The 16,172-nt window shown below is 36.8% G+C and overlaps 1 long non-coding RNA gene across 1 annotated transcript; it reads left to right on the forward strand.

Moving 5' to 3' along the window:
- The first annotated feature begins 422 nt into the window (after positions 1-422).
- Positions 423-15,216, forward strand: LOC118764954. The gene is made up of 3 exons (XR_005000794.1): positions 423-438; positions 479-481; positions 15,092-15,216. It is a non-coding gene; the product is annotated as an uncharacterized LOC118764954 (long non-coding RNA).
- The last annotated feature ends 956 nt before the right edge of the window (positions 15,217-16,172 follow it).

The raw sequence follows: 16,172 nt of genomic DNA on the forward strand, positions 1-16,172 counted from the left end.
CTAAACAAGGCACTAAGACATATAGTGGTAGTAAAAGACGTTGATTTCCTTGAGACAACAAGATTGCAAGAGAATTAAACCTATGACCCATATGCTATTTGTCAAATAGTATAACTTGTCAGTTTCATCAGTGTCAACAGTGGATACCGCGATATCCTGAACTGCATAGAGGGGCATGCTATAGATTCGAGCTCACGATTAGTGATGTCATGATAAACTTCGCCCATCCTGCTACTTTGCTATATTGAAAGAAATGAGTAGGATACAAATATTTGCTGGTTGCAACGGTCGAGTTTATTCGCTTATAAAAAATATGAATGACACTATCAGCTAAACGTTCAAAGTGTTCTTTCATATAGATAGCTACAAAAGAAGTGTGTGTCTGTGTATATATATATCCTTATGTATATACATCTGCTTGATGTTTATATATTGTACGTACATATGTGTGTATGTTTGTGTATGTATGGATGGATAGATAGTGATTGAGTGATTTTATTTTGTAATTTAAATATTAGTATTCTGTAGAGAATTAAAATGTTGGAAAACAAAAAATTTATTTGACGTCAAATAACAAACAATAAAGTTTCAATTTATTGTTTCATTGGTTGAATAAAGTTTAATGAAACCTATCAAAGTGCAAACTTCAGACGTCGAAGAGATATTTGTTTAAATGACAAAAATCAAACATAACTAAGAAAACCATTACCAACTCAATAGCTAAAAGAACTAACAGAAATAAGAAACAAACGTCTTTCTCTCTGTGGTATTTGCTAAACAGCCAATGGCTTTTTTCATGAATTTCTCTTGAAATTTCTTACTAAAATGACTATTCCCTGTGTATCGTTTCAGTGAGTTCAGAATTCGATTTAGAGTTTGCAACAAATTTGGTATTCAAAAATATCTTTCATGTATGTGTATCAATAACTTATTGTTTTGGTAGATATATTTTGTTCTATAGTTTGCCAATGATTTGTTAATATAGTCTTTTAATATTTAAATGTAAACTCTTGGCGGCATTTCATCTGCCTTTACGTTCCGAGTTCAAATTCCGCTGAGGTCGACTGTGCCTTTCTTCCTTTCGGGGTTGATAAAATAAGTACAGGTTAATTACAGGTGTCGATGTAATCCTCTTACCCATCTCTCCGAAACTGCTGATCTTGAACCAACATCTGAAACCAATATTTAAAAGTAAACTTTTCCCGAAAAACTTTAAAGTAATTACGGAGATGTACTTGCATAGCGAGTGACTTGATCTGAGATCGTGTGCTGGAACGAAAGCAATTGCAGCGTGGAAGGTGTTTATAAGCCATTTAAGAAACACACAAAACTATTAGATTCACTTCAACATTTAAATTTAATTTGTCAAAATATTTTCGTCGCTTTGAGACCGCGACCTGTTCACTGACAAAACTTCGTGAGATGCAGCACAAAGTTTTATCAGCGAACAGGTCGCGGTCTCAAAGCGACGAAAATATTTTGACAAATTAAATTTAAAGTAATGTTGAAGTGTGAGTAGAAAATAAATGGCAATCACCATATCTAATTTTTTTTGTCTTTTATATACATAAACGATCAACTACTTGAATCTCTATGTGTGTGTGTGCGCGCGCACTTGTATCGAACAGTAAAAATGAGTGCTCGATACCGCATTGATGGCTACATGCTGACAAAATAGTCTATCTATTCTCTGTCGTTTGACAATGAGGATTGAATTCTTCGATCAAATGAATTACCTGCTCCTGAATTAATATACAAGTGGGATTGAATTAGGAATCTCGTAGTTACAAAGTGAACTTCTTAAAAATTCGGCCTCAGTGCGCTACCTATCCATTGTATGTGTGTGTGTGTACGCTTGTAACTGCTGAACAAAGATGGCGCACTAGTCGACTGCTTACTACGTTATCCTCACCGCATGCTACCACATTTGTTGAGGATAAGATTGCGTTGAGTGAACATATCTAGCCTTTTCTGCAAGATGATGTATTCTATAGCGGAAAGAGTGGAGATAGTGAAAGCGTATGTGAGAACGGGTTCTGCTAAGCAAATGCGTGAAATGTTTGAAGTCAAGTTTCTGGACAAAGGCTAACTGGCAAAGAGAACGATGTAAGTGTTGGTTAAGAAGTGACGCTCTACGGGGGTCAGTGCACGACGCCCCAAAACAAAGAGATCCTACAGTTCGAACGCTGGAAGTTACTCAAAACATTCGCCAAAGGATTAATCGAAGTCCAAAGACAACACGCAAACTGGCGCAGCAGTGTCACATAAGCATGAGGTGAGGTCAACGGGTGTTGAAACGTCTGAAGTTGAATCCATATCATTCCACATGTGTACAGCAATTAAAAGTGAATGACAAGAACAAACGAGTAAATTATTGCACATGGCTTCTGATTAGCTTTGCTAATGGTGAGCTACACCTATTCCAGGACATAATCAGTGATAACGAATAGTTTCATCTCTCCGGCCACGTAAATTCACAAAACTGACGGTACTGAGAGCTGGAGAATTCTCACCTTGTACACTAGCAGCCACGCCATAAGGTGTACTGTTTCAGGGACATGTATCACTGGACCGTTATTTTTTGGCAGTACTGTCAACACGGAGGTCTACATTAACATTTTGGATCAATGTTGTACTCAAATCATGGATCTTTTTCCTTTTGAACGGCAGATGTCAACAATTTCTAGTTAACTAAACACTTTTAAACTTCGTATACTGGTAGAAATTGTTTATAAAACATCCTTTTCTCTTGGTTTTATTGAGAAAATTCTATGGTTTGTAAGATATTTCGTCTGAAAATCCGAGCATTTCGGCAATTTTAACCAATCGATTACCTCCATTCAACTAAAATCATTTGCTGCGTCTAAAACTGAGACAACATCCTGTAACTAACCCTAAACCTCCCCCCTAACCTAAACCCTAATTTTTTTTCTTAGTTGTTAAATTAATTTGATTCCATTGCTTTAGTTTTTTTTACACGCGTAACAATTAAATTAATTTAACAATTAAGAAAAACAAAATTTAGGGTTAGTGTTAGGGGGGAGGTTTAGGGTTAGTTACAGGATGTTGTCTCAGTTTTAGACGCAGCAAATGATTTTAGCTCAAAAGAGAGCATAGGATTGGTTAAAATTCGAAAAATTAAACTACGTTAAACAAACAAATTACAATTTTCTCAAGAAAGCCAAGAGAAAAAATGTTTTATTTTGACACATTCTACCAGTATACGAAGTTTTAAAGTGTTTAGTTAACTAGTAATTGTCTGCCGTTCAAAAGGAAAAGATCCCAAATCATTGAAGATGAAATACAGGTGTACTTCTTCCTGCAGAACGAAGCGACTTGCCACTCCTTTCTGGTAGCCATGCAGCGAGTTCATAGGATCTTCTCAAAGTAATGCACAGTTAGCAAACCTTTATGGCCACAACGTTCTCTTAACCTTTCAACGTGTGATTATTACCACTCGAAGAGCGCAGTGTACAAAAATAATCCGTTGTGGAGGCGCAATGGCCCAGTGGTTAGGGCAGCGGACTCGCGGTCATAGGATCGCGGTTTCGATTCCCAGACCGGGCGTTGTGAGTGTTTATTGAGCGAAAACACCTAAAAGCTCCACGAGGCTCCGGTAGGGGATGGTGGTGATCCCTGCTGTACTCTTTCACCACAACTTTCTCTCACTCTTACTTCCTGTTTCTGTTGTACCTGTATTTCAAAGGGCCGGCCTTGTCACTCTCTGTGTCACGCTGAATATCCCCGAGAACTACGTTAAGGGTGCACGTGTCTGTGGAGTGCTCAGCCACTTACACGTTAATTTCACGAGCAGGCTGTTCCGTTGATTCGGATCAACCGGAACCCTCATCGTCGTAACCGACGGAGTGCTTTAAAAAAAGACAAAAATAATCCGTACGTAATACAGGAACTGAAAGACAATATCACGCTTGCGGTCGTCGCCATCGATGTCACTATTTTATGCCGGGTGAACTTAAACATGGTTAGACGTGCACAGCTGTATATTGATGCAGCAGGAACCGTTTTCAAGATCTATAATTGTGTCGTTTCAAGCACTTGTAAATTTATTTCTGTACACTATGCTACGTAATCCGGGATACTTTTTCGTGCATCACCCTTTACTAAGGCCATTTTAATCGCCTAATCACTTTCCAACAATTTTCAGTCTTGTCCCTTTTCTTGACACTATTATCAACATAATTACCAACGTCCATCTTCACTAGTTTCCATGGGTGTACCAAGTATTAACACCACTAGAGTAACAGAAAAAAGCAGAGTATATTTCTTTACTACCCACAAGGGGCTAAACACAGAAGGAACAAACAAGGACAGACAAAGGGATTAAGTCGATTTCATCGACCCCAGTGCGTAACTGGTACTTAATTTATCGACCCCGAAAGGATGAAAGGCAAAGTTTACCTCGGCGGAATTTGAACTCGGAACATAACGACAGGCGAAATACAGCTACGCATTTCGCCCGGCGTGCTAACGTTTCTGCCAGCTCGCCGCCTTAGAGAAAAAGCAGAGTAATGAATTAAATTCCATTTTGCTGTATCTATGTTCGTCTTTCCTGAAACTGATTTCAAATCCCGCAAGAATTGACTTTGTTTCTCATCTCTCTGGTATTAATGAATAAAATAAATACTCGGGAGAGCTAGTAATCTGATTACATACTCGCTTTCCAAATTTAATGAAGCTCGTGTCACTGATAAAAATATTTTGTTATTGCTTCACCCCATGTCACGTTTTGGTCAATCGGGCCTATGACTGAAAGAGTTCTACCCATGACTTTCCTATTTTATTTGCAGACAACCTATTCAGTGCTACATTATCCAATATTTTTTTTCTTTAAGTGATTTGTCGAGAATGTTACCAAGTACTAACTTTTGCTTGGTTTCTTATTTTTATTTTTGATGTTATTCAAATCCCATTCAGGTCAACTTTACTTTCAACTCTTCGGTATCAATAAAATGTGGAGGCGCAATGGCCCAGTGGTTAGGGCAGCGGACTCGCGGTCGTAGGATCGCGGTTTCGATTCCCAGACCGGGCGTTGTGAGTGTTTATTGAGCGAAAACACCTAAAAAGCTCCACGAGGCTCCGGCAGGGGATGGTGGTGATCCCTGCTGTACTCTTTCACCACAACTTTCTCTCACTCTTACTTCCTGTTTCTGTTGTACCTGTATTTCAAAGGGCCGGCCTTGTCACTCTCTGTGTCACGCTGAATATCCCCGAGAACTACGTTAAGGGTACACGTGTCTGTGGGTGCTCAGCCACTTACACGTTAATTTCACGAGCAGGCTGTTCCGTTGATCGGATCAACCGGAACCCTCGTCGTCGTAACCGACGGAGTGTGCTTCCATCAATAAAGTACCAGTAACGTGTTGGGATTGATGTAATCGATCATCTATCTCCCCTCAAAATTTTTATCTCTTTACTTAAATTAGAAACCTCAAACTTACATCGTGCCTAAATTAGAAATAATTAGAGGTGTAATGAATTGACAGAATAGTGTGAAAGCTGACAAATGCCTTAAGACATTTGTTCCGGCTCTCTATGCTCTGAGTTCATATATGTCTGAGATGAGATTGCCTTTCGTCTCTCCAGGGTCGGTAAAATAAAGTTCAAGCCAATAACTGGTTCGATTTGGTCAATACCACCATGACTGATATCCAATCTACAGTGGAGAAGGCTAGCCACTGGATTTGGTTAAAAAGAGACGATGAGCGATGGCTAGAAGTATATTGAGTTCTTCATAACCAGCTGATCTAGCAAGCGGGGCCTCATATCAGTGAGGGGGGCCGGTGCGCATTGATGCCGTCGAGATGTAGGCCCCGAAACGGCGCGCATTCTCTCCTGATGACCCCATACACTTGCTAGCTTCCGATATACGGAGCGTTTAACTGGTAGCACTTGCATGTGAAAGTTGTTTGCAAGACATAATACTTACTTCCCTCAAAATCGCTGGCTTTATGCCTAAATTTAGAACAAAGTCAGAATCGGTAGCACATCGTCTTGCAAAACATTTTGCAGTGTTTTGTCCGTGTTTACTTTCTCAGTTCAAATTCCGCCGAGATCGACTATACCTTTCATATTTTCGCGGTCGATAAAATATGTACTAAGCTGATGAGTGGGGTCGATGTAATCGACTTATGCCCTCTCCCGAAATTTTCTCTTTATTTACCTATAAAAAGCATACATAGAGGGGGACGAACAAGGACAGGAATGACAGCACAAGTGGAGACAAAAACATAGTCGGATGAATGATATGAAATTATATAATGAAGATGTAAAATGGCTAATACTCGACCCCACTTCCGAGTAGTATCCTTTTAAATCTATTTTAAATAAAACTTTTACTGAATAATTATCTAATAAGTTTACAGCGGTTTCAATGTTTCAAAATCCACCACGGGTGGCAAATGTTCGTAATATTTAATTTCTACCCCTAATGCGTTTATTTTGTCTCCAAAATTGGCCTTTAAATTTTTGTTATTTTTTCGATCAATTACAATGCATGGATCTTTTCTGTTTGAACGGCAGTTTTTAACAATTTCTATGTAACTAAAAAATTTTAAACTTCGTATACTGGTAGAATGTGTTTATAAAACATCTTTTTCTCTTAGCTTTGAGAAAATTCTATAGTTTGTAAGATATTTGGGATTCTTTTCTTCAATTTCTGCAATTTCGACCAATCACTGACGTCTGTTGAGGTAAAAAACATTCTGTGCCGTATGAATATGTCCATCGTTTAAGAAACAGATTGGGTTTATTTACATTTGTGAAGAAAAAATATACCCTTCCTCCCACCGAACCCTAAAACAGATTGAAATGCAATAGATCGATAATTATGGGTGACAATCTCATATGACACCGCTAGAAAAAACTGCCGTTCAAACGGAAAAGATCCCAATGCATTCCTTACCTGGGACTTTAATGTTCTCTTCTATGACTAATAACTGTCTTCCCCTATCCCGTGTGGTAAAATTTGAAAATTATTATCACTATTAAGAGTGGTGGAGTTGTATGATGACATTATGAGTGTAGAAACTAAATGTAACTGTGGGTCGCCTCGGTTCAACAACTGCAGACTATTTGCTATAATCTATTGATACACCAGCAAAATATATAACGCAAGCTATCTAATATTGAACAGCCAGCATTGCAACATTTAACAAAAACTCTTAGTGAAATGACAACAAAACAAAAAACAACAGACTATCACAAACAACTTGAAAACACATTTTCATATATTGTATTTTATCTCATCGAAATACTTAATGTATTTCACGGTTTTATTCTGGCAAACTTCATTTTGGCTATGCAGAATAAAAGAATACAGGAGTGCTTTATGCCAGGTTAAAACATTAATAAAACGAAAGCTGAGCTGGTTTTTTTAAAATTATGCATTGCTTGTGCATCTGTTTGTGTGAAGCACAGCTCATGGATATCATTTTGTGAACCAATGAAAAATTTCTCGTAACAAATTCAAAAGAAAAATTTGAAATACAAACAATTAGTCAGCTAACCTTTTAAACTACATTTCCAACTGAAGCACACTTGATAGACGTATACGTTCTCTCTCTAATCCCCCATAATACACATACCAACGTATATATGGTGGAAGCACTCCGTCGGTTACGACGATGAGGGTTCCGGTTGATCCGAATCAACGGAACAGCCTGCTCGTGAAATTAACGTGTAAGTGGCTGAGCACTCCACAGACACGTGTACCCTTAACGTAGTTCTCGGGGGATATTCAGCGTGACACAGAGAGTGACAAGGCCGGCCCTTTGAAATACAGGTACAACAGAAACAGGAAGTAAGAGTGAGAGAAAGTTGTGGTGAAAGAGTACAGCAGGGATCACCACCATCCCCTGCCAGAGCCTCGTGGAGCTTTAGGTGTTTTCGCTCAATAAACACTCACAACGCCCGGTCTGGGAATCGAAACCGCGATCCTATGACCGCGAGTCCGCGGCCCTAACCACTGGGCCATTGCGCCTCCACTCAACGTATATATAACAGTTATACAATTCCATAATTTCCTCTTTATTGCCCATAAGGGGCCAACACAGAGGAGGGACAACACAAACACATGTGGAGACACATAACACGAAAATAAATAAAACCGAAAAAATACACCTAAACAATTCCATAATTTTTCATTGGTTCCTACGCGTTGTTTGCTAAGTTATTTTATAGCCATGGTAAAACGCGGAAACACGCATAAACTTAAACTTTTCAATAAAACAGACCATAACCACTTTTACATTGCTTCCCGTAGATGATGTGTTTAAGAGGTTTTAAATACACCAGACAAATACTGCTGTTCAATATTAAGTATTCATTCACATGTGGAGGCGCAATGGCCCAGTGGTTAGGGCAGCGGACTCGCAGTCATAGGATCGCGGTTTCGATTCCCAGACCGGGCATTGTGAGTTGTTTATTGAGCGAAAACACCTAAAGCTCCACGAGGCTCCGGCAGGGGATGGTGGTGATCCCTGCTGTACTCTTTCACCACAACTTTCTCTCACTCTTACTTCCTGTTTCTGTTGTACCTGTATTTCAAAGGGCCGGCCTTGTCACTCTGAATATCCCCCGAGAACTACGTTAAGGGTACACGTGTCTGTGGAGTGCTCAGCCACTTACACGTTAATTTCACGAGCAGGCTGTTCCGTTGATTCGGATGAACCGGAACTCTCATCGTCGTAACCGACGGAGTGCTTCCATATATCCATTCATTCACATGTTCAACAAGATATCAAGCTGACTACGTATAAGGCAGAAATTTACCCAGCAAGGGGCTGTCATTTTCAATTAGACACTAATCGAAATATTCGGCATGTGTTGACATTACTAAAATTACTCCAATAGATAAGAATCGAACAAATATTCTCTTTACCCACCTAAGGATCTTTTCGGTTTGAACGGCAGTTTTTTTTTTAATAATTTCCACGTAACTAAACACTTAAACTTCGTATACCGGTAGAATGTGTTTATAAAACATCTTTTTCTCTTGGCTTTATTGAGAAAATTCTGTAGTTTGTAAGATATTTGTTGTTTTTTTTTTCTTCAATTTCTGCAATTTCAACCAATCAATGACCTCTATTGAGGTGAAAACATTCTGTGCCGTATGAATATATCCCTCGTTTAAGAAACAGATTGGGTTTATTTACATTTCTGAAGAAAAAAAGATACCCTTTCCCCACCCCTAAAACAGATTGAAATGCAATAGATCGATACTAGGGTCATAATTATAGGTGACAATTTCATATGACACCGCTAGAAAAAACCGCCGTTCAAACCGAAAAGGTCCCCCACCTAAATATAACCACTGATTCTTCACAGAAAGGTTTTAAAACGTTCGTTGTTTATATGATTCTGTAAAAGCACATATAATTCGCAAATAATTTTTTTTTTTTTTTTGTAATGAGAGATGACAAGAATTTGACCGTTGACCAAGGACGATTACGCAAGACAAGAGAGCAACATGAGAAAAAGAAAACATACTATTTACTTACATCAAATAATTTCAGGAGATCTCCAAGTTAAAGCAACGAAACAAATTTTTCAAAAGGTAGAAATTGAATAGGTTGATTCCTTTGCGCATGTAAAAATACGCATTTAAAAGAAAAAAATTTTTTTAAGTTGCGAGGAAACCAAGTCCCGGGTGTTAGGGTTTAAGATTATGATAAGAATTCAGCTTTTTTTTTTTTTTTTTTTTTTTAAATCAGATTCGAAACGGGAGTTTTAGTTTCAGTTTCACAATTAAATAACTGCTAAAACCTATTTGTGATACCACTAAAAGTTTTAAACATTGGACTATATACATTGGGCTTTTTTGTTCGTTTTCCCTAAATGCCACTCTTTTTATAATTGCTCCAACCATGCCACTTTCCTTGGGAAGGATGGCATAATTACAATTTAGTCGTCTCGCTTCGCATACAGACTGTTTCTTCGTAACTTTATTCCTTTTTTCTTAATGTATTTTATTACACGAGACTTAAAATCCACCAACTTATTTTCCATTTTAAAAATGGTCTCTTCTGAAGCTTAAATTCCTTATCTTTCACATTGAGTTAACGCTTGTAATATCTTTCGACACGATTAAATAAATGTATTATTTATTAAACAAACTCACAACCGTTTCTTTCTGTACATACTAAGATAAGATTTAAAATCATTTTTGTATTTATATTATTCTCAGAGAAAGAGAATCTTACAAAAATATATAATTCCATCAGTAACTGTCAGGGAAGGAAACAGGGTTTTTTTTAGATACATACATATACACACACAAAAAGGGTTTACTGAAAAGTTCTTGGCTTTGGGTAAAAGAAAATACAGGAGGATCAGTTAATGATTTTATTCAACATATTCCCCTTTCACATTCGCTCATTTATTGCAGTTTTTCCAATAATCTGTAAAAGAACTCGAAAGTTTGAGCCTCCAACCAGGCCTTTCGCGACCCCCTTAAAGCCAGCAACTTTTCAGCACCCCCCCCCCTTTCGGTGTGTGTGTGTGAGTGTGTGAGTGTGAGAGAGAGAGAGAGAGAGAGAGAGAGAGAGAGAGAGAGAGAGAGAGAGAGAGAGAGAGAGAGAGAGAGAGATCTGTAGTTTCCACTGTTTCAGTCAAGACATTTCTAGAAACAAATGTTCAAATAATATAGTATATAAAATTTTAGTAAAATTCATTTTATATTAGGGGACACAAATACCTAAAAAAAAATTTACAAATGGAAAGGTGTACAGGAATAACATTAAGCTCATAATTGTTTTAGTATTTATTGGAAAAGTCTATGTAAATGTCTCCATTCGGAATCCTTTTCGTTTTCTTCCGACCACTTGACAAATTATCAATGGATGGTTTTCAAATTTTCCATACATATGTAGTCTGGCATGCTGACGAATAACAAATTTGTTCTGTTAAATTTTTGGTGATTTTTTTTTGTTTTTTTTTTTTGTAAATCAAACAAGATAGAAGTACTTAGATTATATATTTTTAGGCAAGAAATGAATCCAGTGTCATCACAAGCAGAAGCCGAAACTGATTGCTGCCATAGCAACAAACATTAACAATGCAGACAATTTCGTTTATTTCATAAACATTTACTTTTACAAGGGAACGGTGAAAATTAAAGGAGTTTTAAAATATTTTAATGGGGAGGGGCATTCAAAATAGAAGGCTTTAAAGGAAAAAAGAAAAAGACTTTAATGAAAGTAAAATAACCAAAACAGAAGTTTTTTTAAAAGAATAGAAAGGGATTTAATTGAAAGACAATGATGAGACAGATTCAACCTGCCGCTAGAAATAACAGCCGTATATATATATATATATATATATATATATATATATATATATATACTAAGTAATTAAGGGTTTAGCAACGATTTGCTTCACCACACACCGAATTTAGAAATAGCACTCAAAGAGTTATGGCTATTCTTTCTACTTAAAAGTGGTGAAGCAAATCGTTGCTAAACCCTTAATTACTTAAACCTTCCTTGAATGGGACATTTACATGCCGAAATCTACTTGGTGAAATTAATGATTATTCCAAATTAATTAATTTCACCCTATATTATTATTGATAATTCTATATATATATATATATATATATATATCTACGCACCCAATATAAGGTCTCTGTAAGCAATGCAAGGTCTCCTGAGGATCCATTGCGGTTAGGCGTATAAATGCAATCGGAACATCAAATTTTAAGTTCCAAATAAATGCAATGGTTAAACGTACCGAAGAACTAACGATTAATACTGGTCTTTATCTTAATTTTCCACTATATATGCTCTGTATATCAAAACTAGTTACAGCGCTAAGGACAGTAGCATACTAACAACTCTATTGAAAGTTGCCTGGATACCAATAACGTACAGTACTAGTTGTACTTAAACTGAACGCACACATTAATATATATAAACATTAAGATTATTAGTAAAGGTAATCCCTTACTATTTATATATATTTCTACAGAAAATAAAGGACTTCTTGAACACAAGAATGGTTGTTTAAAGAGGTAAGAAAAATCTAGTAAATACCCTTAGAAGACGGGAAAAGTGGCCAGCACGCTTCTACAAAAAAGAATCGAACCCTGTACCTCTCGAATTCCAACTCCCGGCAGAACTAAATCTTGTATGAATTGCTAAATCGAGTTTCTTATTCTCAGATAGAAATTCTTCGAGTGTATTACGATCTCGGAAAATTACGGCGGAAAAGAAATCGCCTGCAAAATAATTTTTGTAATTGCACCAATCCCGATTCTTTACAAAAGAATTAATTAATGAAGCGGAGTTGCCATGACAACAGTTTCCACTACCGTTGTGAGGTTTAAAATTCATTGGCTAAAAATACCTAACATTAAATGCTTTTAACTTCTTTATAGCTTTTCCTAAATAACTGTAATGTTCGTCACCAACATGCAAGACTATATAAAAAGTATATTTTTGAAAATTCTCATATTAAAATTTGTGGTTGAGAGAAAAGAATTTTTTATAACATATCAGGTGTTTGTTCTGTTATTGGCAAGAGGGCTTCATAACACCTGCTTAACTGATGAAACCTATTCGGTTTAGACACACACCTCAAAAAAAATTACAAATGGAAAGGTGTACTAGATCATTGATAGTTATTTTTAAATATTCTTTATCGGAAAAGTCTAAATACCTCAATTTTCTATAACATATCAGGTGTTTCTTCTATTATTGGCGAGAGGACTTCACAATACTTGCTTATATGTGGAAACCTATTCGGTTTAAACATTGCTTGTTCACAATCGAAATGTTCAAAGGCATCTTTCAGCATTTGACGACGCCTTTCGGCAGGAGAGAAAATGTTTAGCAACATTCTCAAAGTACAATTCCCGAAGAAAGATTGTTTTACGGTTTTACAGGAAAATATTTCGTAGGATTCTCTCGCATTTGAAGCTCTTCCGACTTTATTTGACATACCCACATCTGTCAGTTCCGAAAAGACTTCGGGAGGTGAACTTGCTTTCTCTCTTTCCCGGTTTGGTTCTACAGATTCAAATCTTCGTCGATTCTGTGAGGCGGGTGAAAGAATTGGAGATGTCGAGATGACAGCTATAGGTACGGTCTCATTCTCGAGATGTCGATTGCAGTTTACTGAAAACGGAAGTTCATTTTCTTGTCTGACATAATAACAATTTTTGCCTTCTTTAGTGGAAAATAGTGTAGGAGAAAATGGAAAACGTACGTAGGGAAAACAGCTACTCAATAGACTTCCCATCACTGTAATGATCTCAACACAGTTTCACTTCAGCTTCGTTTTCAAATCAATATCACTTTGCCTTCGAGGTACATAAAATATTTCCAATAAACTTCACTACCTAAAATTTGATTCTATATTTTCTCGAGAACATATTTGAATATTGATTTGAATATCAAATTTCTTTGTAAATGTTATTCTTATTTCAGCTAGCTCAATTTTGAAAAATCCCTTTTTACGACGGATTCCATTTTAGATCTCAAGAGTTTCAACAGATATCTCACAAATTTCTCTTCAAAATGCAAGTAATCATTTCAATGAATAGAACAGTCCAATTAATCACAAGAATATTATACAAATTATTCCTTTATCAGAAATAAGTAGACTAGGCGTTTTGGAACAATAGATAATTGTTTCGAATCTTGTATGAATTGCTAAATCGAGTTTCTTATTATCAGATAGAAATTTCTCATATAGAGACAAGGACAATAATTTTGAAGAAAAAGATTAGGATTTAGTCGATACCATTGACTCTAGTACTTGCGTGGAACTTTATCAACTTCGTGAGATTGAAAGGCAAAAGTTAACTTCCACAAGTGTTGAACGCAGAACGTAAAGATCCGGGAAAAACATACCACAAAGGATCTTTGCAACGTTTTAACTATTCTACCAGTTCGCTACTTTCTTGCCTTCAGATAATGGCTTAGAAGTTTTGTAGGTGGAGCAATGACATGCATTAAGTCGTGGGGAATTAATGCAATTCGATGTCCTTTGAAAATATCCGTATATATATATATATATATATATATATATATATATATTATATATATATATATATATATATATATATATATACATATATAGCGTCGAGACGACCAACATCTTGTGAGCGGTTTAGGCAGAAACTGAAAGTACTCCGTCGTGAACATATATACATATGTATATATATATTGTATCTTTTAGTGCCTTATTACTTAACACACTCACCGATTCGATTCCCATTCATTTACTTATACTTTCTAAAATTTTCGTTATTTTCGTTGCGTCTTGCAGCCTTTAGTAAATGAGTGCAAATCGAACCAGCGTGAGTGTTAATTAAGTAATAAGGCACTAAAAGAGAATGACTCTCCAAACACAATGAAATATGCTTCAACACGCGAATTCACATAAAGAATCATGCAAACCAAATATATGCTTGACCGTTAAATCCACAAGTTTTTTTTTATTCTCTTTCTGTTTGTTTTCTCTTATTCCTCTCTGTTGAAGAACGCAAGCTCGAAATGTAAAAGACTTTTTTTCACTTTCCTGAGCATCAAACTATACACCTGCTTGTTGTTCATACACCTGTCTTCTATTGTTTTTCTGTAAATTTCAAGTATATATTTATATACATAGTTAATAAAAAAAACGGAGAAAAATGACAACAAAAAAGCAACAACGCGAGGGCGTGGTACATGCAAAGTATTAATAAGACGCTCAGGGAAGGAAAGAAAGAAAGAAAGGGTGTTTTACGTTTCGGGCAAAGCTCTTCTTCAGAAACAGGAGACAGAGGAAAGTCCAAAAGAAAAGGAAGACGGGGGGGAAAAAACTGCTTACATGTAGTTATATATATATGGGGGTATCCATGCGCATATATCTTTGCGTATGCGTTTGTCCCCATCACCTCTTGACAACCGGCCGGTGTTGCTTTCTTTTATGTCCCATAACTTAGCGGTTGGGTAATAGAGACCGAAAGAACAAGTACTACGATTAAAAGTAAGTACTGATATCGATTAGTCCGACTAATCGACATCAGTACTTGTAAGCGATGTCCCAACATGGCTACACTACAATGACTCAAGCAAGAAAAAGACAGTATGTGCATTAAGGTTATCATTGGTTTCATCTTAAGAAAAATATCTTAATATCTTAACAATTTTTCAAACCGATCATATGGAGAAATGATATTCGTCTCCATTTTGGATGAAATCACAAAATGTCTCATCCAAAATGAAGATGAACACCATTCCTCCATGTCATCGGCTTGAAAAATTAAGATTAATTAATACTTTTTCTAACATGAAACCTATGGTAGCTTTAATACACATATGAAGAAATTTTATCCACCAATGTGGTGTTGGGCACTCATTTTCGCTATTCGATGTTTACATATATATATATATATATATATATATATATATGATAGCTCCTAAATTTTTCGTTAAAATCTAGATATTTTTCTATTGTTTTATTAAAGCTTAGTAGTTTCAGTAGCGGAGTTCTATAGAATCAACATGTATTCAGATGGCTGTTTCAGAATGGGAGCTTCTGCGCACAAAAGTTGGTTAGGCGGTTTCTCTGACTAAAGCAAAATCAAATTACAGGAATTTCTGGAAATCTACGTTCCAAAACATAGGGAAGTGGACTGAAGTTCCTGAGTTTTGCTTTCGAGAAAAGCTTATACTGGAGAAATTTGAACTGTGGAAGCTGTAATTCAACATTTCTTCTTTTTTGTATATGGTGTGGTAATATTTTCTAAATGATGAGTGGAACGGACAAGATAAAACCTGATATCTACACTGCTTCAGGGTGTGACAAAGTAGGTATATATGAGATGTGGAAGCGCAATGGCCCAGTGGTTAGGGCAGCGGACTCGCGGTCGTAGGATCGCGGTTTCGATTCCCAGATCGGGCGTTGTGGGTGTTTATTGAGCGAAAACACCTAAAGCTCCACGAGGCTCCGGCAGGGATGGTGGTGATCCCTGCTGTACTCTTTCACCACAACTGTCTCTCACTCTTACTTCCTGTTTCTGTTGTACCTGTATTTCAAAGGGCCGGCCTTGTCACTCTCTGTGTCACGCTGAATATCCCTGAGAACTCCGTTAAGGGTACACGTGTCTGTGGAGTGCTCAGCCACTTACACGTTAATTTCACGAGCAGGCTGTTCCGTTGGTCGGA

Source organism: Octopus sinensis, linkage group LG10, assembly GCF_006345805.1.
Source record: "Octopus sinensis linkage group LG10, ASM634580v1, whole genome shotgun sequence".
Taxonomy (NCBI): domain Eukaryota; kingdom Metazoa; phylum Mollusca; class Cephalopoda; order Octopoda; family Octopodidae; genus Octopus; species Octopus sinensis.